This window comes from Mustelus asterias, chromosome 14, assembly GCF_964213995.1.
Source record: "Mustelus asterias chromosome 14, sMusAst1.hap1.1, whole genome shotgun sequence".
Taxonomy (NCBI): domain Eukaryota; kingdom Metazoa; phylum Chordata; class Chondrichthyes; order Carcharhiniformes; family Triakidae; genus Mustelus; species Mustelus asterias.
The window spans coordinates 50,192,829-50,209,981 of record NC_135814.1 but is presented as its reverse complement, the minus strand read 5'-3'; the positions used below and the strand labels follow the sequence as shown (position 1 = coordinate 50,209,981).

The 17,153-nt window shown below is 44.7% G+C and overlaps 1 protein-coding gene across 1 annotated transcript in view; it reads left to right on the top strand.

The window, feature by feature from the left end:
* The first annotated feature begins 1,519 nt into the window (after positions 1–1,519).
* mylkb (myosin light chain kinase b) overlaps positions 1,520–17,153 on the top strand; it is a 341,548-nt gene continuing 325,914 nt past the window's right edge. Inside the window, exon 1 of the mRNA XM_078228351.1 lies at positions 1,520–1,691. The gene's annotated coding sequence lies outside the window, so the exon portion shown is untranslated. The remainder of the gene's footprint in view (positions 1,692–17,153) is intronic.

Genomic DNA, 17,153 nt, shown 5'->3' with positions numbered 1-17,153 from the left:
CCTGTTGAATTTTTTCTTGATTCTTGTTTCTAAAACTTTACCCCCACTGATGTCAAATGTATATTTTCTGATGTATATTTTGCGGTTGATGTTCAGTTACTTTGTTCTGTGGTTGGCGATCGATTTTTTGGTCCGTGTTATACATGCTCCTTTTAGAATTACTGCCATGTATTCTGGCCAATGTCCCATGGTCTGTATATCATGATTAATATACTGTCATGTTCACAGATGGTAAAAAATCCAGAGACAACAGGAGGAAACATGTTTTACACAGCAAGATACTGTGATCTGGAATGCGCTATTCGAAAGGAAGATGGAAGCAGATTCAAGAGTAACTTTCAAAAGTTTTAGTTTAAAAAGAGAATTAGTAAATAATTGAAGGGAAAACATTTGTAGGATTATGGGGAAAGAATAGGGGAGTAAGATGAGTTTTGATATCTCTTTCAAAGAGCTTGTCCAGGTATAAGGAGCCATATAAGCTTCCCTCTCTATCATGCTATCATATTCCTGTTACTTGACATGCCTGGGATTGAATGTATGGGCTAACCATATATGGCTAACAATGGGCTAAGCAGTAATATGTGCAAGTAGAAACTTTGTGTACTATTGATTTAATCAGCTCAGTCAGCAACCTCAATTTAAGTTTATTTATTAGTGTAACAAGTAGGCTTATATTAACACTGAAATGAAGTTACTGTGAAAACCCCCTAGTCGCCACACTCCAGTGCCTGTTTGGGTACACTGAAGGAGAATTTAGCACAGCCAATGCACCTAATCAGCATATCTTTCAGACTATGGGAGGAAACTGGGGCACCCGGAGGAAACCCATGTGGACATGGGGAGAATGTGCAGACTCCGCAAAGACAGTCACCCAAGCCGGGAATTGAACCAGGATCCCTGGCGCTGTGAGGCAGCAGTGTGCTAACCATTGTGTCACCCTGCTGCCCAGAGCTATTAATCACAGAACAGGACCTTCTAATCAAGTTATTCATTAATATGTGGCATCTGAGGTTCAGTAACATGCTAACTTGAGTTTAAACCCTTCTGGACTACACAGAAAATGGCAAAGCTTTGCCCATCTCTACTCAAGGATGGCAAAATCCCTATTGAGAATGTAGACATCGCTGGTAAAGCCAGCATTTATTGCCCATCCCTTACTGCCCTCGAGAAAGTGGTGTTGAGTTTTTTTGAACTGCTGAAGCGTGCTTTAGGGTGCAGGTACCCTCACAGCGCTGCGAGGCATTGAGTTCCAGGATTTTCTTCCAGGTTCCCAGTGCTATGGTTTAACATTCTCCTCTGTTCCCTGTGTTCTGTGGTTTGATATCCTTTCCTGCTCATTGTGCCCTGTTCCTCCCTGTGTTTTGTGTGAGAAATCCAGTCTTGTGACTGCTAAACGGCTGGCTGATTCTCTGAGGAGAATACTTCGCGGTTAACATTGTTTTAATACAGCCGCTCTGAAGCACCCCCCCGTGAACACATTACCTAATAAGGCTGACGGTAGCGAATGCACGAAATCAGTGAAAAAATGTGGTCCAGGGCGCCATATATCACAACAATGTGATTCTTTTTCATGCAGCAATTGAACTCCCAACAAATCGCAAGGTTAGTCGATCCTGTGGAACTCCAAGAAATCTCAAACTGGCAAGATCCCTCCAGCGGGAGCAGCCGCGATCTATCAGTTCTCTGACTCTGTAAGTAAAAAGGAAAGCTCCATTTCCAGAAACAAAATACCAATTTATAACTGGTTAAGGTCATTTTTCTTTTGCTTCTTATTCGAAACAGATCAAGCATCTTGAAAATAAATAGTTTTTAGTGCCATCCATCTCACGACACAACCCCAGCACTCAGTACCCGGCGAATGGACTGTGTGAATGAATGGATGAGTTTTTACCTGGACTGAAACAACCAGGTTTCAATCTCCCCAGCGCCCCTGAGACAGAAAGTGCTGGAGAGTTGGGAAAACTTTTTCTTTTGTGGGTTATGTATTCTGTGACCTGTAGCGGTGAGGATTAAGAATTGATATATATATATCCTCATTAGTAACCAGAACTGTTGTTTTGGAAAGTTCCAGTGCTGACAACCATGAGAGGGAAGTTTTGACTTGTCACATTTAATTTCTGGCGATGGCTGGAATTCATAAATAACCTGTAGCTGCCCTGAGTAAGAGCAGATCACATCTTGTCCTGTTGGAGGCTTTAAGCCGGAGGAGAGAGAGAGAGAGAAAGAGGGAGCAACAACAGCTGGGGAAGAATGAGGCAAACAGTAGGCTACCCAAGTATTTCATTCTGCGACTGGTCAGATGGAGCATGTGGAAGGGAATTGTGGTGAGCTCGCTGTCTCCTTCTCTCCTAATTGTCGGCAGTGAAGGTGCATCTCCTCCCAGCCAGCCCCCAGCCTGTGTGCGTGGCTGCAAAGCGGCGGACAGATTGAAGAGTTCCCTGGAGCTTTCTCTCTGCAAGGTTAGTGTGCCTGGACATCATTGCAATTGTCCCCAAGCAGCCGCTCCTGTTAACTGAGTCTTCCCTCCCAGGAAGAATTGCACTTATCCATACCTGGAACAAGGTATTGTGCAATCCGAAATGTAATTCAGCCAGTGAGAAAGCTGATTACCATCAATGTGTGTTTTTTTTCATCGATCCAGCTTCTCAATGTGGGTATACTGTTCATACTGCGCGCTTTGCAGGATTACAGGTCTTTGTGAAAGCATACACTGTCTATCTTTATTAATACAACATGCTGCGGGATAAACGCAACAGGTCTGGCAGCATGTGTGGAGAGAGTTTATGCGTATGACTCTTCTGTCAATCTTTATGTTGGTAGCGGTAGCTAGAAAAAGCTCAAGATGAGAGAAGTCTGAGTGCTTTTGTACCTTTGCATTACTGTGTTGCGTGTTTGCAATGAATTCCGCTACAGGAAGACGCGCATCTTTAACAATGTAAAAGGATGAGGATTCATGTCGTGTTGTCCTGGAATTAGATTTGAACGTAAACAGTGAACAGTACTGGATATAACACACTCCTCATCCAGCTGGTGTAGGGCAGGTGCAGTGACAGAGAAACATACTTAGAAAATCGCTGCTTGCTGAAGACAAATCCCCATCATAATGTAATTAGCTTCCGGTGGCACAGTGGTTCCACTGCTGCCTCATAGCGGCAGGGACCTGGGTTCGATTCCTGCTTCAGGTCACTCACTGTGTGGAGTTTGTGCATTCTCCCTGTGTCTATGTGGGTTTTCTCTGGGTGCTCCAGTTTCCTCCCACACTCCAAAAAAAATGTGTGGGTTAGGTTGATTGGCCATGATAAATTGCCCCTTAGTGTCAGGGGGATTAGGACGGTAAATACAGGGATAGGACCTGAGTGGGATTGTTGTTGTGCAGACTTGATGGGCCAAATGGCCTCCTTCTGCACTGTAGATTCTATATTCAAAATGAGGGATTCAATCCCTTTCGATACCACCAGGAATCTTGGACAGCGCATTAATGTACATGCAATGAATAAGCAATGAATGCCATCTTGAACATTTACATACAAAGCATAAATGAATCATTTCATAGGGCATTTCTAAGAACTAACATTTGAGCCAGTAACAAGCTAAACACTTAACAAAATGAAAATTGAAATGATATTGAATTTAGAGGTCAGTTTCTCTCAGCAATTACGTCACATATTACAGTGAAGGAACTTTTACTTTGGATTTGTTTGTAGTTTTGTGTTTTTATTTGCACCTTTCAAAACATTTTCCACTCTTTTGATTTTACTGCGCTCCATAAATCCCTTGCCTGAGAAAATAGTAAAGAATTAGGGGCGGAATGGTGGCACATGGGTTAGCACTGCTGCCTCACAGTGCCAGGGACCTGGGTTCGATGCCAGCCTAGGATATGTCTCCCTGTGTGTCTCCCCGTGCCTGCGTGGGTTTCCTCCGGGTGCTCTGCTTTCCTCCCACACTCCAAAGATGTGCAAGTTAGGTGGATTAGAATGCTAAATTGTCCCTTAGTGTTCCAAGATGTGCAGGTTACGGGGATTAATCACGGTAAATGTGCGGGGCGACAGGTTAAGGCAGGGGGGTGGACCTGGGTAAGATGTTCAGTCAGAGAGTCGCTGCAGTCTTGATGGGCCGAATGGCCTCCTTCTGCAGTGTAAGCATTCTATGAATTACAGTGTTAGATGAAATGCACACTGTTCCTGCCCCACTGATAAAGCGGTAAACCTTCATCTCTCTTCTCTGGCATGATCTCAGCTTCCTGCCAATGAGTTGTTCCCCACACTCCCTCCTCCCTGTGCCTTCCTGTAATATTGCAATAACGTCACGTGGGAATAATGTGTCCCCAGATTTATTCTGTTTATTTCTTTGCTACAAAAACACATTCTGTTTCGACTTATGATGTGGAGGTGCTGGCATTGGACTGGGGGAGGCACAGTAAGTAGTCTCGCGACACCAGGTTAAAGTCCAACAGGTTTATTTGGTAGCACAAGCTTTCAGAGCGTTCACTCACCTGATGAAGGGGCAACCCTCCGAAAGCTCGTTCACCATCAGGTTCAATGCCCATCTACCAAATAAACCTGTTGGACTTTAACCTTGCGTTGTGAGACTACTTACTGTTTCAACTGAGGCAGCCCATAATCTTTAATGCTCATTCTTGGGAAGTGGGTTTTCAAAATGGCCGGCAAAGTTGGCAGAAGACAGGAATCTGTCATTTAGTGTATGATTTGTCTGCACTATAACCATGCATGAGAAGCCACTGTTACCAAAGTCTTTCTTCAGATCAAGTGCCCAGAAATCAGTCATGTAACAAATCTGTGGAAAGTATACGACATTTGTGATGTCAAATGTCCAAAGTATGCTTATTTTTACTTGGTGATCCTTCTCTCATTTAAGCTTTCCAACTGTCTTTTACTCTGATTCAATCCCTTTCGACACCACTAGGAATGTTGGACAGGCACATTGTTCAATATTTTCACCATCAGGTTCAATGCCCATCTTTTTGCGTTACACACTAACGTGGACCTTTATCAGTGTAAAATGCAATCAGTGAATTGGGCACAGACGTGGCTTCTCTTCCAGTAAATTGGCCTCCCCAAAGATAATCTCTTTGGCATAATTACCTGGTGCTGGCAGTGCATGGTGCATGGCATGCAAGGAATGCAGAGGTTAAGGTCAGTATTCTCCAAAACATCATGACTGTTGGTTACTCGCAAAGGGAGATATCTTTCTAGGCTGCATTGCAGATGCCTGATTAAACAACCAGGTTCTGCAAGTCCTGCAGCAAAGGGTCCAATTTGGAGGAGTGGACATCTGTATTCACGGGGTGGGAGAGTGAACAGTCAAAGCAATGAAATAATTGATGTGTGTTACACAATGGTGGATGCATGGGCTGTATTGTATCTTTCCTGAACTCTTGCTCTTACCCAAAGCATTGGTGCCATGGGCCACAGTAAAAGTACATACCCTTGAATCTGGAAAAGACAACCTGGAGTCTTCCTAGTCCTTCAGATAAGTCTGACATTATTGATTGCCCCAGGATGGGAATCTTCAGGTTTATGTGTATTTGCCTGCATTATACTGCACTTGTGATTGTAGAGCACCTGTATGTTGATGGAATGGTAGCCTTTCTATTCAAAATGGTGCTGTGCTCAGGCATGGCCACATGACTGCAATAAATTACCATGCACGTGTAGGAATGATACTAAATGGTAGGAATGCAAGAGTCTTTCTTGCTGCTGGTTGATTTTCACAGGAAACATAATTAAATGTTTGTCCCTGGCAGGCAAACAATGTATCATTTAGCCTACTTGTTACAATTTGGACTAAAGTTGGAAGATGTGACCAATATCTCCCCCACATGCGTGGAAAAAACAAGTCATGTAAAAGTTTCCAACCATGATCACTTTGACTGGCACTCACACAGCTATTATGGTGCTGAAACTACGCTTTCAATTCTAGGTGCAGAATTCTGCAGGATTCAGTGATTGATTCCATTCTGAATAATAGCTGGTCCTGGTAGATTTCTTCATATAAAACCAGTTGAAATAGGACACCCTTGCCAATCATAGCTAAGTTTTAGTCTAAGGGCATGTCTTAATGCAGGATCACCTGCCTGGTGCAACACTTCTGATTTTTCTATTTTTCCAATTCTTATTCAACAGAACCTGCAAGTAAACAGGTATGACCATTGTGGTGAACCATCGTTGGTTCACCACTGGGGTTGTTATTGTTGTTGTTATGGGGGTTGTACTATGTTGTTGGGATAGGGTGTTTACCTGTCCCAAGTGTTATCATGGCACACTCCAGTGGGGTCCCGCCTCCGGTGGCAGGGTATAAGACCCCCTGCTCCGGCAGGACCCCTTCGGTCTGAACGGGTGAATTTGTGTTAGTAGTTTCATTGTTAATGTATTAAAACCTTCAGTTCTAAAGCCTTGTTTCCGGGTGCTCATTGAGGTGCATCAATTTAATACATTAACTGAGAATATGGAACAGATCCTAAAACCGGATCGTCTGACACTGGACCCACGTGCGGTCGGTGCAGCTAACACGTTCGAACATTGGTGGAAGTGCTTCGAGGACTACCTGGCAGCCTCGGTAGCTATCACTACAGACACTGATAGACTCCAGGTCCTCCACGCAAGGGTAAGCGACACGATTTACCTAGCCATTCGTGCAGCTTCCACTTACCAGGGTGCCGTCGAGCTCCTAAAGAATAGGTACATTACGCCACCCAACGAGATTCACGCTCGTTATCTCCTCGCTACACGACGTCGGCAGTCGGGCGAGACCATAGAAGACTACGCCAATGAACTCCTGCAGCTTGCCAGGGGTTGTGACTGTAAGGATGTCTCCGCCGAGCAGTACATGCAAGACCTCGCCCGAGACGCGTTCGTAGCAGGGGTAGGGTCCTCGTACATCAGACTTAAATTATTAGAAAAGGGGAAACTCAACTTGACCCAGGCAATGGGGATGGCCGTGAGGTTGGAGGCGGCGTCGAAGAGCTTGGCGCTGTACCCCGAGGACCACGTGCAGTCAACGTGGTTGGAGCAAGCTCTGCTCCCTCCTCGCCCCGCGAACCCGCGCTCCCAGATCGATTCGACGACGGCGGCAGCTCCAGGGGGCCAGCGATGCTATTTTTGCGGTGGGGCTAAGCATCCACGGCAGCAGTGTCCGGCAAGAACGGCAATCTGCAGCCAGTGCGGTAAAAAAGGCCACTACAGCAAAGTCTGCAGGTCCAAACGTAAAAACGGCAGTGCAGCTTGTAACCCTCCAGAACGGAGACAATCTCCTTCGGCGTCGCAGTACCCACGAGGTCCGACCACGTGCGATCTCAGGACGGCGCCATCGTGGCAAACAGAGGAGGAGGAAGACCACCAGGAGTCGCTGCGCTTGGAGCCCTCGGCCACATGCGATTCATGGGGGCGGCCATCATGGTCCACGACGACTAGGAGCGACCAGCAGGGGTCCTCAGCATCCACATCGGCAGCATGCAGCAGCGACCAGCAGGGGTCCTCAGCATCCACATCGGCAGCATGCAGTGACGCCCAGGGGCCAACGGTGGCGTCGATCTCTCTGGATCAGACCAGGCATTTCAGACTGGAACATTCTATGATGGAGGTAAAGGTTAGTGGCAGAACTGTAAATTGTCTGTTTGACAGTGGGAGCACCGAAAGTTTCATACACCCTGAAACTGCTAAAAGGTGTGGACTCCGGGTTCTCCCTGCCAAGCAGACAATTTCCATGGCATCACAGTCCCGGTCTGTACCGATCCAAGGACAATGTATGGTAACTCTTGAGGTACAGGGCACAGTTTACGAGCAATACAGGCTCCTTGTGTTACCTCACCTTTGCGCGCCAATTCTCCTCGGACTAAATTTTATGGTCCACATGAAGAGTGTGATCCTACAGTACGGTGGGCCACTCCCTTCACTGGCCGTAGGGAGCCAGCCGCAGCCTCCAAATTGCCCAAAACGCCCCGCGTGCAATCTATCCACCCTGAAGATCACGACACCATCCCTTTTTAAAAATCTGGTACCTGGCTGCAAGCCCATCGCTACTAAAAGTAGGCGTTACAGCGCTGAGGACCGGATCTTTATTAGATCTGAGGTTCAGCGGCTCCTCAAGGAAGGGATCATACAGGCCAGTGCTAGTCCGTGGAGAGCGCAGGTCGTGGTAGTCAAAAGCGGGAACAAACCTCGGATGGTCATCGACTATAGTCAGACCATTAATAGATACACGCAGCTGGATGCGTATCCTCTCCCGCGCATTTCTGATATGGTCAATCAGATTGCGCAGTACCGAGTGTTTTCTACCATAGACCTTAAGTCCGCCTACCATCAACTCCCCATCCGCCCAGAGGACCGACAATATACGGCTTTTGAGGCGGATGGTCGTCTATACCAATTCCTCAGGGTTCCATTTGGTGTCACCAATGGGGTCTCGGTCTTCCAGCGTGCTATGGACCGAATGGTGGACCAGAACGGGTTGCGGGCTACCTTCCCGTACCTGGATAACGTCACCATCTGCGGCCATGACCAGCAGGACCACGACACGAATCTCCAACACTTTCTACGCACTGCATCTCGCCTGAATCTGACCTATAACAGGGAGAAGTGCGTATTCCGTACGCGTAGGTTAGCCATCCTCGGATACGTGGTGGAAAACGGGGTCATTGGCCCTGATCCAGACCGTATGCGCCCACTCACTGAACTTCCCTTGCCCGCTAGCACGAAAGCACTGAGGAGATGCCTCGGGTTCTTTTCGTATTATGCACAGTGGGTCCCCAACTACGCGGACAAAGCTCGTCCGCTCATTAAGTCCACGACCTTCCCACTTACGCCGGAGGCCCAATTGGCCTTCAAGGTTTTGAAAAGCGACATCTCGAAAGCCACGATGCACGCGGTGGATGAATCCATCCCTTTCCAGGTGGAGAGTGATGCATTGGACTTCGCCCTAGCCGCCACACTAAACCAGGCAGGCAGGCCCGTCGCGTTTTTTTCCCGCACCCTTCAAGGCCCAGAGATTCGGCACTCAGCGGTGGAAAAGGAGGCTCAGGCCATTGTGGAGGCAGTCAGACACTGGCGCCATTACCTGGCAGGTAAGCGGTTCACCCTGATCACGGATCAACGATCCGTGGCGTTTATGTTCAGTAACACGCAGAGGGGCAAGATCAAGAACGATAAGATCTTGCGGTGGAGAATTGAGCTCTCCACCTATAATTACGATATTATGTATCGTCCAGGGAAGCTCAATGAGCCCTCGGATGCCCTCTCGCGCGGAACATGCGCCATCATGCAGGAGGACCGCTTGAAGGCTCTCCACAATGATCTGTGTCATCCTGGAGTCACCAGACTCTACCACTTCATAAAAGCCCGCAACCTACCCTACTCGGTGGAGGAGGTCAGGTCAGTTACTAGAAGTTGTCGGATTTGCGCAGAATGCAAACCACACTTTTATCGACCAGACCGGGCACATTTGGTCAAGGCCACTCGCCCTTTTGAGAGGCTGAGTGTAGATTTTAAGGGCCCCCTTCCCTCAACGGATCGGAATGTCTATTTTCTTAACATAATAGACGAATTTTCCCGGTTTCCGTTTGTTTTCCCCTGTGCGGACACGTCGACTGCCACCGTCATCAAGGCATTCAGTGAGCTTTTTACCCTGTTCGGGTACCCCTGCTATATTCATGGCGACAGGGGCTCGTCGTTCATGAGCAACGACTTGAGGCAATTCCTGCTCTCATTCGGGATTGCCTCTAGTAGAACCACGAGCTACAACCCTAGGGGTAACGGACAGGTGGAAAGGGAGAATGCTACAGTCTGGAAGGCTGTCCTACTGGCACTGAAATCCAAGGGCCTTCCAGTCTCCCGGTGGCAGGAGGTCCTTCCAACTGCGCTCCATTCTATCCGCTCCCTCCTGTGTACGGCAACCAATGCTACTCCCCACGAGAGGATGTTCTCATTCCCTCGGAAGTCGTCCTCGGGGACCTCATTGCCAGCCTGGTTGACGTACCCAGGACCCGTCCTTCTGCGGCGCCATGTGAGGGCTCGCAAGTCCGACCCCTTGGTCGAACCGGTCCAACTCCTCCACGCCAACCCTCAGTATGCCTATGTGGCATATCCTGACGGGCGAGAGGACACTGTCTCCATTAGAGACCTGGCGCCCGCAGGGGACGTAGCAACTCCTGTCGCTCCTATTCCCCCAGTCACAGATCCACTACTCCTCATTACTTCCCCAGACGTGGCGTGGTCAGCACCGGGACCAGTGCATAACACTTTTACTCCCATGTACAGCTTGCCTGAGACTCGGAGATCGGCGCCACCATCATCACCACCACCACCACCACCAAACGTTCCAGGATCCCCTACACCATCGCCTCATCAGGGCCGGCCGGCCCGGGAGTCTTTGAGGGGACAGCCAGATGTTGCTTTGAGAGAGCCACCGCAAGCACCTGCTCCGGTTTCGCAACCGGTGTTGAGAAGATCGCAGCGTCGGTGTGGTCCTCCAGACCGTCTGGACTTGTGAATCCTGTTATTTTTTTTGTCATTGTCTGTTTTCATCCACCCCGCCACCTTTGGTTCCTAAAGGAGGGGTGAATGTGGTGAACCATCGTTGGTTCACCACTGGGGTTGTTATTGTTGTTGTTATGGGGGTTGTACTATGTTGTTGGGATAGGGTGTTTACCTGTCCCAAGTGTTATCATGGCACACTCCAGTGGGGTCCCGCCTCCGGTGGCAGGGTATAAGACCCCCTGCTCCGGCAGGACCCCTTCGGTCTGAACGGGTGAATTTGTGTTAGTAGTTTCATTGTTAATGTATTAAAGCCTTCAGTTCTAAAGCCTTGTTTCCGGGTGCTCATTGAGGTGCATCAACCATAGACGTACCCATTGCTGAATCCAATAGGGGGCCAATAGGTTTCAATAACTCTTAATCAAACAGACCAAAACAATGCAAAAATAAGTTGTTAATAAGGAATGTAATGATAACAACAATGTACCAAAGGACCAAATTGTGCTTTATGGGCAGTCAGCCTATCATGCATTCTGTTCCTGATCACATAAAGGAGAAGACTCCCTCATTGATCTTGAATTATAAGTGATAAAGAGCTTTATACACTGTTAATACACAGTGTAATTTGTGTTCAGGGTTGTTGGTAGGTGCACTATTCACATCAGGTGTTTACTCGGCCTTAGGCTTCCATGGCCACATGATGCAAACATGTTTTCCACTGTCATCAGATATTGTTTCCACATTACTGTTTCCTTCAGTGTTCAGTAATTTTTACACAGATCTGTTCTATGTTCTAAATGCTGTGCTGCTGTTGGAACGTCAATGTTTTGCTTTCCCTTTTCAATGAAGCCTAGTAAAAATATATCTAATTTTAACCTCGCTTTCCAGCCGAAATGGGGCAGGAAGGTGGTTAAAGTGGCAGTCAGGGCTTCTCCTTGCACACTCAATATCTTCATGTGTGCCACCATTTTAACTCTGTTTTTCAGCAGAAATGGAGCTACTTACCATAGGCAATCATCTATGATATTTAAAAATCTGGATCTGGTGCCCATTGTGCTTTTAACTGATGATTGTGGCAGTGTTGGGTTCAATGATGAAAGCTGGCGGCAGGCAGGATCCTGGCCAGAAAAGGCTCAGGAAAGTTCACATATTTAAAGTTTTGAGTGTTTTCTTGTGAACCAGGAGGAGTGTTCTACCAGACCTAAACAACCATTACACCTCCCCCTTTCACTGTTGTGATGGAATCTAGAAACCCACCTCTTGTCATTTTGCTTAGTGTCAGGCATTAACCCTGCCCCCCAGCATCACCGTCATTCCTGCGATGTTTATGGGGTTGTCAATCCTGGAAGAGAACATTAAGGAACTGCAGTCGCTTTGGCTTCATACTGAAACTATCATAGGCCATTCCTACTCATCTCAACCCCTCATATCTTCACTTTCAGGGTTAGATCTATTAACCTCCAACCTTGACATCACAATGACCAATTGATCTGCATTTTGGAGCGGTGGTTGAGGAGGTGAATGTTGACTAAAATATTGGGAGAATTTCCAGCTGTTCAAATATTATTGAGAGCTTTCAAGATGGCTTCAAACTACATACTATAGCATTGGTACATAGGAAAGGGGAGATCTTCACTCTGCTTCACTTTGGCGGTCAGTTTGAATCTCCACAACAGATTTCAATTCAATGTTCAGTGTTGTGCAGAGCACAACACCAACACAAAACTGGTGGAGCACCAATTCACCACTATTCAAATCAGATCACTAAAAGTGTCAGGTGAAACACAGCATGCTTTATGAACAATGCAGCACTCCCTCAGTCCTGTTCACGGTGGGGCTTAAATTCACAATCTTCAGACCCAGCAGCAAACTGTGCCAAACTAACATTTCCAGCTGTATTTGTGATGTATGGAACTAAAATAGTCAAAGCAGCTTTCTTCCCAAGCAGTCATGAGTGGCGAATTTGAAATGATTATTTTATGTTTGTTATAAGTATCACATCGCAAGGCTGCCTGAAGAAAGAACTTGAAAATTTCAACCCTGCTGTGTGGATTTTCTTGATAATGATGAGGCATGTCTACAGGATGGTGAGAGGAAGCTCATATAACACAAGAATAATTGTAGAAATCTTGTCAAACTAAGTTTGAATCTTTCAGTTTCATCTGTAGCTCCAGGTCTGTTGTTAGGAATGAATATGTTATCCGAAATTTTATAATACCTCATTTATATCACTTGTGAAAAAAAAAATCATGACAACTTTTTCTTTCTCTCACATTTCATTGGAAAAAAAAACACTTCCTAATGCAAAGAATTTGTGGGTGGTGATTCATTGTGCAGGCATTGAAGTCAAAAATGACCCCCAAAGTTATTCAAGAAAAGTTTTAAATAAAATCTTGAACTTTCAGGAGATGAGAGAGACAAACCACAGCCACAATAACATATGGGGGTGACATTTTCATGCATTTCTCCAGTGTTTGTGTCAATCTTTCACTGAGGCTGTAGCAAGATACAGAAAGAACGTTCACAGAAAGTTTATAAGAACCAAAGAACATAAGAACTAGAAGCAGGAGTAAGTCATCTGGCCCCTCGAGCCTGCTCCGCCATTCAATAAAATCATGGCTGATCTTTTTGTGGACTCAGCTCCACTTACCCACCCGCTCACCATAATCCTTAATTCCTTTACTGTTCAAAAATTTATCTATTCTAGCCTCAAAAACACTCAATGAGGTAGCCTCAACTGCTTCACTGGGCAAGGAATTCCACAGATTCACAACCCTTTGTGTGAAGAAGTTCCTCCTCAACTCTATATCTGCTTCCACTTATTTTGAGGCAATGCCCCCTAGTTCTAGTTTCACCCGCCAGTGGAAACAACTTCCCTGCTTCTATCTTATCTCTTCCCTTCATAATCTTTTATGTTTCTATAAGATCTTCCCTCATTCTTCTGAATTCCAATGAATATAGCCCCAATCTACTCAGTCTCTCCTCATAAGCCAACCCTCTCAACTCTGGAATCAACCTATTGAATCTCCTCTGCACCCCCTCCAGTGCCAGTATATCCTTTCTCAAGTAAGGAGATAAAAACTGTACACAGTACTCCAGGTGTGGCCTCACCAGCACCTTATACAGCTGCAACATAACCTTGCTGTTTTTAAACTCCATCCCTCTAGCAATGAAGGACTAAATTCCATTTGCCTTCTTAATTACCTGCTGCACCTGCAAACCAACTCCTTGAGATTCCTGCACAAGGACACCCAGGTCCCTCTACACAGCAGCATGCTGCAATTTTTTACCATTTAAATAATAGTCCATTTTGCTGTTATTTCTACCAAAATGGAGGACCTCACATTTGCCAACATTGTACTCCATCTGCCAGACCCTCGCCCACTCACTTAGACTATCTATATCCCTTTGCAGACTTTCAGCATCCTCTGCACACTTTGCTCTGCCACCCATCGTATCCCAAATATTTGATGAGTTTGTCTCTCCCTCTGTCTCTCTGGAGCAATTTAACTAATATTTATTTCTAAATTCAACCAGCAAAATTCAGTCAGGTAGTTCTGGTGTATTTTAGAATGGATGAAAGACCCAGGACCTGTTACCAGCACCTTCCACCAGGACTTGCTTTGTGGTCTGTCATGAACACTTCCAGAATTTATCTTAGAAAATATTATGTCCTTGGGATTCGAGTCATCAAAAATATCTTGTTGAAAAACTGTTTTTATTCTTACCATGTTATTATGTAAAAATTCAGTGACCTCCTACATTTCCAAGATTTTCCACTCAATAATTGGCATTTCACTAAGAATCCGCAGATATACAAACAACTTTCCTGTAAACAGTGATATGTTTTTAAAGCATAAATAGAAAGAAATGAGCAATTGTATTACTTAACTTGTCACATTTTACTGAAGAAAAAACAAGTTGGCCATTTGATTTATTAATCCAATTCATCACCCAGTTTGTATTTAAATTGATTTGAAAAGTACATAAACTGAAATACTGTTGCATGCAAACTATCATTTATCCTATTTTGCAAGTTAATATAAACAAAAAAATGGTTTTGGAATCAATGCTGTCCAGAAATACGTTGGCCTGTTTTAGTTAAGTGATCTCTGCCTGTTCAAGTGCATTAACTAGCATGAAATGAACTGTCAATACAAAATATTTTCAACACTAACTTAAATCAAGTCATTTTAAGTCCCATAATGCCTTTAACAACATAACGTGTTAAGTACCATTAGTCAACCTCTTTGACTCTGAAATTTATCTACTTCAACTGTGGAATTGCATTCCTCCATGTTTTAGTTGTTGCTGGATATTTGATTTTTTAAATTTTCTAATCTTTTCCTAATGTTCCTTTTTCTCTTCTTTAATCCAATCTCTTCCCTGTTACTTATATTGCATTCTCTCCTTCCTTCTCCCCTACGTACTCTATGAATGGTATGTTTTGTCTGCGCAAGAAAAATACTTTTCACTGTATCCCAATACATGTGATAATAATAAATCAAATCAAATTATTTATTTAATCTGTACTTGATTTGGCAGTGAAATCACTCACTCCAATGGATATTTCCTTGCTCAGATCTTGTACTGTTTATTTTACAGTGCTTCATTCTGAATGGTTCAGGCCAGTTCACTCATATCCCAGATGCCATATTTCCTTGGCTGCAACATTATCAGTTCTCACTTTCACCAACCTGCCACATATAAAAACAAAATGAAGACCTAGATATGCACTGACAAGCTTAACTAATGGCAAGTGCTGTTCATTAGCTAGTGACAGGAATTTCTGGGCCAATATTTAATTTCAAAAACATACTTTATTCATATATAATCTGAAAATAAATTACAGAAAACATTTTCAATGGTTGCAAACAGTGAAAAACAGTTGTTTTTACATTTTCCCTAACAAATGAAATTTAGTGTTCAGTTCAAAAACGTTTCATATATTACAGTATAATCCAAACTATACACATTTGTCACATTGCATTTTGTGGTGCTTTTACAGAGATACACACAGTTATGCAGTCCGAGGGTTTTTTTTTACAGTTACTAGCCCCTTGATCTACATTGGTGAAAGGCCTTACACGATGGCCTTTCCACATTGTGCCTTTGCAATGGCTGCCCCAAGCTGGAGAGCCACCCTCAGCACGTAGTCCTGGACCTTGGAATGTGCCAGTCTGCAACACTCGGTGAAGGACCATTCTTTGCACTGGAAGATCAGCAGGTTTCAGGCCGACCAAAGAGCGTGCGGTGGCAACGAGACTTCGGGCATTCATGAAGGATCTAACGGGGAGTGCCCTTCTCACCACCAGCCAAGCTAGATCTTGGACCTAAGGCCAAACTTTTGAAAGGAGCAGAGGCCTTCAAGCAGAAACACTAATGAAGGTACTCAAAGGCACAATAGACCACTTTTTAATTTAATCATTTTTCTGCAAACTACACCAATTTTATTGTTAAATATACCATTATATCACCTGAACCATTCAGAATGAAGCACTGTAAAATAAACAGTACAAGATATGAGCAAGGAAATGTCCATTGGAGCAAGTGATTTCACTGCCAAATCGAGTACAAATAAAATAAATAATTTGATTTGATTTGTTATTATCACATGTATTGGGATACAGTAAAATGTTGGAGTGTTATGGTAAGGTTATATAAGGCATTGGTGAGGCCGAATTTGGAGTATTGTGTACAGTTTAGGTCACCTAGTTACAGGAAGGATGTAAATAAGATTGAAAGAGCGCAGAGAAGGTTCACAAGGATGTTGCCGGGACTTGAGAAGCTGAGTTACAGAGAGAGATTGAATAGGTTGGGACTTTATTCCCTGGAGCGTAGAAGATTGAGGGGAGATTTGATAGAGGTGTATAAGATTTTGATGGGTATAGATAGAGTGAATGCAAGCAGGCTTTTTCCGCTGAGGCTAGGGGAGAAAAAAACCAGAGGGCATGGGTTAAGGGTGAAAGGAGAAAAGTTTAAAGGGAATATTAGGGGGGGGCTTCTTCACGCAGAGAGTGGTGGGAGTGTGGAATGAGCTGCCGGATAAAGTGGTAAATGCAGGGTCACTTTTAACATTTAAGAAAAACTTGGACGGGTTCATGGATGAGAGGGGTGTGGAGGGATATGGTCCAAGTGCAGGTCAGTGGGACTAGGCATAAAATGGTTCGGCACAGACAAGAAGGGCCAAAAGGCCTGTTTCTGAGCTGTAATTTTCTATGGTTCTATGGTTCTATGGTTCTATATTTCTTGCGCAGCCAAAACATACTAGTCATAGAGTATATAGGGGAGAAGGAGAGAGTGCAACATAAATAACAGGAAAATTATGTTACAAACGTGAGCGATTTCAGATACGGAGGAAAAGTAGTGAATGAAATTTATTTTCAGAAGTCTTTTCCTGTGATCTTTGTCATTCTGTACGTTCTCCTGATCATTAAGGATTGGGGTTTTCATTGGTTTTTATGAATTCTTATTGATAGATTTCTCACCCCTCTCCCCACTTTTGATTCACCCCCTCCTTTTCTCTCCAGCTATGATTTCCAGCCAATCAACAAAGTAAGACAAGAGATATCTACAATGCAGGACTTTAATCTGTATTCATTTTGTATTCATACTTCAATATTCTGATAAATTAACATTTTCTCCTGTGTTGTTGAGTGTTTAGGA